General features: G+C 37.6%; 1 long non-coding RNA gene across 2 annotated transcripts; it reads left to right on the forward strand.

Annotated features, from left to right (window-relative positions):
• Window positions 1-644: 644 nt before the first annotated feature.
• On the forward strand, window positions 645-1,268 carry LOC125799424 (uncharacterized). 2 transcript variants are annotated; one of them, XR_007438324.1, is made up of 3 exons: window positions 645-752; window positions 957-1,109; window positions 1,212-1,268. It is a non-coding gene; the product is annotated as an uncharacterized LOC125799424 (long non-coding RNA). The 2 variants fall into 2 exon arrangements; XR_007438325.1 differs by lacking the exon at window positions 645-752 and adding an exon at window positions 795-854.
• Window positions 1,269-7,854: the final 6,586 nt, after the last annotated feature.

The raw sequence follows: 7,854 nt of genomic DNA on the forward strand, positions 1-7,854 counted from the left end.
TTTGATAACAGATGGATGGAGCTGTGCTGGTTAGATTAGTAGGTTCTGGGGTTTGATAACAGATGGATGACACTGTGCTGATTAGATTAGTAGATTCTGGGATTTGATAACAGATGGATGGAGCTGTGTTGGGTAGATTAGTAGGTTCTGGGATTTGATAACAGATGGATGGAGCTGTGTTGGGTAGATTAGTTGGTTCTGGGGTTTGATAACAGATGGATGGTGCTGTGCTGGTTAAATTAGTAGGTTCTGGGGTTTGATAACAGATGGATGGAGCTGTGCTGGTTAAATTAGTAGGTTCTGGGGTTTGATAACAGATGGATGGTGCTGTGCTGGTTAGATTAGTAGGTTCTGGGATTTGATAACGGATGGAGCTGTGTTGGGTAGATTAGTAGGTTCTGGGGTTTGATAACAGATGGATGGAGCTGTGTTGGGTAGATTATTAGGTTCTGGTGTTTGATAACAGATGGATGGTGTTGTGCTGGTTAGATTAGTAGGTTTCGGGGTTTCATAACAGATGGATGAAGCTGTGCTGGTTAGATTAGTAGGTTTTGGGGTTTGATAACAGATGGATGGTGCTGTGCTGGTTAGATTAGTAGGTTTTGGGGTTTGATAACAGATGGATGATGCTGTGGTGGTTAGATTAGTAGGTTCTGGGGTTTGATAACAGATGGATGGTGCTGTGCTGGTTAGATTAGTAGGTTCTGGGGTTTGATAACAGATGGATGGTGCTGTGCTGGTTAGATTAGTAGGTTCTGGGGTTTGATAACAGATGGATGAAGCTGTGCTGGTTAGATTAGTAGGTTCTGAGGTTTGATAACAGATTGATGGTGCTGTGCTGGTTAGATTAGTAGGTTCTGGGGTTTGATAACAGATGTATGGTGCTGTGCTGGTTAGATTAGTAGATTCTGGAATTTGATAACAGATGGATGGAGCTGTGGTGGTTAGATTAGTAGGTTCTGGGGTTTGATAACAGATGGATGGTGCTGTGCTGGTTAGATTAGTAGGTTCTGGGGTTTGATAACAGATGGATGGTGCTGTGCTGGTTAGATTAGTAGGTTCTGGGGTTTGATAACAGATGGATGGTGCTGTGCTGGTTAGATTAGTAGGTTCTGGTGTTTGATAACAGATGGATGAAGCTGTGCTGGTTAGATTAGTAGGTTCTGAGGTTTGATAACAGATTGATGGTGCTGTGCTGGTTAGATTAGTAGGTTCTGGGGTTTGATAACAGATGGATGGTGCTGTGCTGGTTAGATTAGTAGGTTCTGAGGTTTGATAACAGATTGATGGTGCTGTGCTGGTTAGATTAGTAGGTTCTGGGGTTTGATAACAGATGGATGGTGCTGTGTTGGTTAGATTAGTAGGTTCTGGGGTTTGATAAAAGATGGATGAAGCTGTGCTGGTTATTTTATACTAAATTAATTTTCTTGTGCTAAGTAGAGTAAGTTCTACAGTTTGACATGGTCTGTATATTAATCTGGTCTTCAGTTATGAGCTGTTGTGTTGGCCTCCATCACATCATGGTGACCTCAACTGTAGCGCAGAGTTAAGTAAGGCGATTAATTAGTGTTTATTTCTGAGGTTAATTTAGGTTAATCTGACAGCCTTAGTATTTTCAAATAAATATGTAATTTAAAAAATTAACTCTATTCCTCAAAATAGTCCTATTTTGAGATATTATTGCTCTTACCATGAGTGTTTTGTGGAGGTGGGACTGTTTTCCTCACACTGCAAGGAAGAGTTCATCCTGCTCCTCTGATTTATACAGGACTGTTACTTAACATCAGATTGCACAAATTAAAACTAAATATACAGTAACATGCAGTAGTAGAGTACTACTGTACTCTAAATATATATATCATGTGCTTAAGGGTTTGTAGTCTGTACATTGTTTTGTATAGTGTACTGTTTATTTTTTGTAGAATACATTCCCTGTATTTTTTTGTATTAATGGTCTAAGCATCTGCTCCTTGGTTCAGTGGTAACAAGAAATGAAGGAAAGTTGACTTGTTGACCTGTGACACACACACACACACACACACACACACACACACACACACACACACACACACACACACACACACACACACACACACACAATTCAATTAGAGCCATAATTTGGCAGACAAAAATATGTCAGTGCAATCAAACTATGAATAAGCATTAAGTTAAACTGAAAGAAAACCAGTGCTAGCAAAGTACATAGAAAATAATAATGCAAAAAATGCAAAAGTAAAGAAATAGGAAGAATAAAGACAAACCAATAAACAGGTCAATAGATACACACAAAGGTGGAAGTAATGGTTTCTAAGGTATTGCTTAGCTATTTTTTAGATGGATGAATGTTAAAGAATAGCAGTAACATAAAGTGTCTCAGTGCGGATAAAGTTTCAGAAATATGTAATTGTTCTTGAAAGTGTTAGTGCAGTGTTTTGGCTATTTGGAGTTTAGGAGCCTTACAGCTTCTGGAATACAGCTCAGCCTTGTAGTTTTGCATTTGGGGATGTTGTCCAGGACAGCAGCTTTCTGGGGGTTGATCCTTGTCAGCATTGACCTTACTTCTGCTGGTGTCACGCTGAGGGGCTCTTCTCTAGGTGAAGATGCAAGTCTGGTGCTGGGGGTAGGGGTGAGGGGAGTACGCTGTCTTAACACCTGCAGTGAGCTCTCCTGAGTTCATGTAAGTCGCCTGAAGGCAGCATCCCTGGCTTTCAGCAGAGAACGCACCTCTGCGTTCAGCCAGGGCTTCTGAAGACCTGTCAGTTTGTGCAGCCGAAGCAGTCCTGTCACATATGAGCCAAACATGTTTATCTTGGTCTCTTAAACCACAGGATAAGGTTCCAGTTATCCATGCTCTTGGACTGCTTGTCTTCAGTAAACTGTGTGTGAGCTTTTTCTATACATTAGCTTCCAAAGAGGCTTACTTCCTTCCCTCTTGAATGATAGCCATTCAGACAGAGTTGATGTAGTTTGTGGTGTAGGTTTGAGCACTGACAGACTGATCTTCCACTTCTTCAATCTCTGCAGCAATGCTAGCAGCACTCATGGGTCTAATGTTAGAGGCAACCTCTGGATATTACACTAAACATGTCGACTCAACTTAAGAGTTGAATCTGTCCAGGTAAACTGCTATATGACCTTGGTCACTGTGCTGTAGCTCAGGTTTAGGGTGTTAGCATTTTTCTTATAGACTAGGCCATAATTTATTTGCCATAAGGTGCCATGTTAAAGAGCTGCTACACAGGGAGTGTTAAATCAACACTGTTAGTGTTAAATCAACACTAACAGTGTTGATTTAACACTAATAAGTGTTGATTTAACACTAATAAGTGTTGATTTAACACTGCCAAATTTTCTGTGTAGTATAAGAGAATTAGGTATCCCATGTGGTTTGCTAAGGTTTACAAAAGATAAAAACGGAAAATGCAACAATAAACCGCAAATATCCCAAAGTAAATAAACAGTGTCTGGGCGATGAAACCAAACCTAAAAATAACTAAAAACACAAAGGAATGAACAAAAACTAAAATGTAACAAAAGTAACAAGCAAGAAATGTTAGTCACTTGTCTCACAGTGTGTACTAAGAGTCAAACAATAGAGTCCAGTCCTCTCATCCACCTGCGAGTCCATGTACACAGTAAATTCACCAGTGTTAAGTCAACACTTTTAATGTTAAATTAACACTGAGGGCCCTATTTTAGCAATATATAGCACACAAGGCAATTGCAGATTGTGCAGCTGGATTTAGGGCATGTTGGTGTGTCTTTGGTATCATAAAGGTGCAAAGCGAAAAAGAATGAGCTAATTCTTTTAATTAATCATGGGTGTGTTTTGAGGCGTAACATAAAATAAACCAATCAGTGTGAGAGTCGTCAGTCCCTTTAAGAGGCAGGTAAGCTCTGACTTTGGCGCGTTCGTATCTTTACAGCACAGTGCTATGTGTGTCTCGGCGAAACTGACCTGCATGTTCACGCTTCACGTTCTGTTTATTATTGAGTTAAAAGTCGGGTTTGCGCTCTGCAGTGTGTCCGTGTGTGTGTGTAATGAGCAGAGGTGGAAAAAGTATTGAAAAATTGTAATTAAGTAAAATTACCATAACTTTGCTAAAATTCTACTCAAGTGAAAGTAAAAAGACTCATTTTAAATATCTACCTGAGTAAAAGTAAAAAAGTACTCAATTTAAAATATGCTTTGAGTAAAAGTTATATAGTTTTAATTATTTGATGAAAAAAGTAAAACAAATCATAAATTAAATTGTTTTTAATGAACTATTATTCCACATAATAATTTGGACTTTTCAGGAAGTATTTGTTTAGACCACCCCATAAATACATTTTCAAGAACAAGTGTTAAAGGTTTCTATGATCCATTTTTTTCTTTACTGTTAAAAAGTTATGACTATAAACCAAATTTTATATTTTTACAGTTCATTATTATTTTTTTTACTTTTTCTATGCTTTAACTGCTATTTACATGTTTTTTTTAACATTCAAGCAGATTGTTTAATGTTTCCAATAAAAACTTAAGGAATTATAATTAAAAACATGAAATCATACAAAAAACTGTTGGTCAGCGCATGTGCAGTGCTGTAAAGAAGCACATATCGATGGGTAGCATAACTCGACAGAACACCGGTTCCCCCAAGCCGCGCACACAGACCCCAGGCTACACAGCTGATTCACACAGCGTCTCTCCCGCTAATCGTAATAAACATTGCTAGGAAAAGTTCAGCTGTGCTGCCATGGACAACAAAACTCAGCACAAACTATGTGTGATAAAATCAGCGGAACATAAACACAGCGAACATTATGGGGCATTTCTCTCACCACCAAGACTTTCAGAAAGGTAAACTCTATTTGTGGACGCAGGTTAAGCACGTAACGTAGAGCAGCTCTGTTAGCTAGATTAGCTAACTAACTAACTTGTTAGCTAAACTAGGCAGTTTGATATGTATCCAGTTCAGTTCAGCGTTGTTTAATGTCTAAAATGGATTTATGTAATCCATGATCATAAGCTAAGGTATTTAAGTTATATTTGCCTTAATCGCCTGTAAACATTGCGCTGACAGACACAATTCATACAGCTTTGGTGAATTTAATATACTAATAATTTAGGCATTTATACACGTTAGTTGATTAATTAACAAACACCTTTTGTCTCCATTAACCTTCACTGTTTTTCAGAAAACCCTGAAGGCAGAATTCTGTCAAAGAATTTGCTTAGGTTGTACAATTTTTAATAAAGTAATTATTGTGCTGGATATTTTACTAAATATAGAAGATTATATAACCTGTGTAGCTGCATATGAATGGAGATTACTGGTTTTCCAATGTAGAGAAGTAAATGTACTTGAGTAAAAGTAAAATTGCCTATTTTAAAAACTCTTAAAAAATGACAAATTATTCATGAAATCTACTCAATTACAGTAACGTGAGTAAATGTAATTCATTACTTTCCACCTCTGGTAATGAGCAGGGCTGTACATGCACTGGGTGCACCTATAGGATTGGACTCTGATGATTGACTGTTGTTCCTGTGTTCCTGTGTTTTCTCCTGTGTTTTCTGCCACCAAAAAAAGCAAAACACCAGAAATGTACCTAAACACACCTCAAATCCAGACCACCACGCCCACCAGTGTAGATTCATTCCTAAACACTGATGCTATTTTAAAGACCCAGGCCCAAGGTGTGAAAAAAGCAAAGAGCATTACAACGTGCCTTGCGCAGGGTTTATAGGGCCCTGAGAGTGTAAAATTCAACACTAACAGTGTTGATTTAGCACTGGCAAATTTACTGTGTGCATGTCTTCTTTAATGGATTTAGGGGTGGGCAGATCAAATTTAAATATTGATAGTATCAATACTAACGTTGGTATTGGGTATTGATTAATACCTTGTGTGATGAGATCGATTCTTAAATTTCAGTTTCTCTTCAGTACAATTTCAGGCATTTACAGAGTAACCGATTGGTCATACAACACTGTTCTTCTCTCACTTCACTCATGCTCAATTAGCACCCTAACCACAACCCCCCTTGCTGCTACACTCACTGCGGCGCACTGCTGATGGCAGAGCAAAAGAGGAGCGCTGTTTAGAGCTTTTTTACATCTGAAAACCAAACCACTGAAACCTGCATACACTCTAAGAAATATAAGTACAGATTTGTACTTAAAAGAGTACAAAGCTTGTCGCTGGGGCTGTACCTTATATTGAGGCACAAAAAAGTACCTTTCAGTGAAAGTCCTTTTTTGTACCCATGGTTTTTGTGCCAGTAAAGATTATAAAGATTCTAAACATTATCATCAACTAAATATAGCTCAAAAACTTGATGATCCAAAATTGTCTGGCTTTCAAATAAAAAATGTGCAATTTAAATATATATTGTTTATCAGTACAGTGATACAGAATACTGAATGTACCCTTTGGCTGGTTAAATGGTACAAATTTGTACTTATTGCTGTTAGAAATGACTTTGTACTTCAGAGGGAACAAATCTGACCCTGTAAAGACCAATATTGTACCTTTGAGAGTACAATTATAAAGAGTGTACCTTCGAGTACAAAAAAGTACTCATATCGTACCTCTGTTTTTTAGAGTGTAGTTAGCAGGAAGCAAATTCTGTACTGTGGTAAATGTTTACAAGCACATGAAAACATACAGTGGCTTGCGAAAGTATTCATACCCCTTGAACCTTTCAATATTTTGTCACATTACAAACACAAACATAAATATATTTCACTGGAATTTATTGTAAAAGACCAGCACAAAGTGGTATACAATTGTAAAGTAAAAAAAAGAAAATAATTTATGATTTAAAATATTTTTTACAAATAAAAAGCTGAAAAGTGTGGTGTATTCAGCCCCCAGCTCAAGCTCAGTCAGATTAGATGGAAAGAGTTTGTGAAAAGATTTTTTTAGATCTTGTCATAAGTTTTCGATTGGATTTAGGTCTGAACTTTGAGCTGGGCCATTCTACACAGGACATTTGGCAGTGTTAAATCAACACTGTTAGTGTTAAATCAACACTTATTAGTGTTAAATCAACACGTATTAGTGTTGATTTAACACTAACAGTGTTGATTTAACACTGCCAAATTTCCTGTGTACGCGGACAGTCATATGCAATATAGTCTTGCAGCTTCCCATAGCTCTCCTATTGGTTGTTGACATCGTTCATGTCACTATTTGCGTGGACTCAAATATCAAGAACTAACAGTGTGGCAGAAAAATAAACTGTTGATTGGGAGTGTCTGATAAATCACAGTATTGATATACACATTTTTTGTAATATGTAATATGTTATATGTATTGTAAGTAAACTCCACCAGGAGCATGATGGGAAATAATCTCAGAAAGAATCTAGTTGCAGTCTTGCAGTAAGTGATCTCCAGTCTTTGTAAAATCTTAGTGTGACTATTCAGTGAGTAAAAAGTCTTTATATGTGAGAAGGTGTCAGACTTCAGTCTGTTAAAAGTATTTTAGTATTAAAAGTCATGCAGAGTATGGACAGCTTTACTCACTCTTAAACATGGGAAAGACAAGAGAACCACACATAGTGAGAAGCAGGCACATGTAGAGGGGGGAGGCAGAGGGTGCTTGAGTGTCTTAGTTGTGTTAAGGTTGTTGCGAATGGGTCGCTAGATAGCAGCTATCACATCAAAGTTTGCTGTGATATTCTATGAGATTGATAAGATGGTTAAAAAGCAGTCGCTAAGCAGTTGTTCATAGTATCCCAAGTGGTTGCCATAATATCCCATGTTGCTATGATATTTTGTGTTGCTGCTAAACTTTTTATAAGTGGTTGCTATGGTGTTACTAGGCAGTCGCTAGCTAGATTTTCTTTGTGTGTATTGAAACA

This window comes from Astyanax mexicanus, chromosome 3 (assembly GCF_023375975.1).
Source record: "Astyanax mexicanus isolate ESR-SI-001 chromosome 3, AstMex3_surface, whole genome shotgun sequence".
NCBI lineage: Eukaryota > Metazoa > Chordata > Actinopteri > Characiformes > Acestrorhamphidae > Astyanax > Astyanax mexicanus.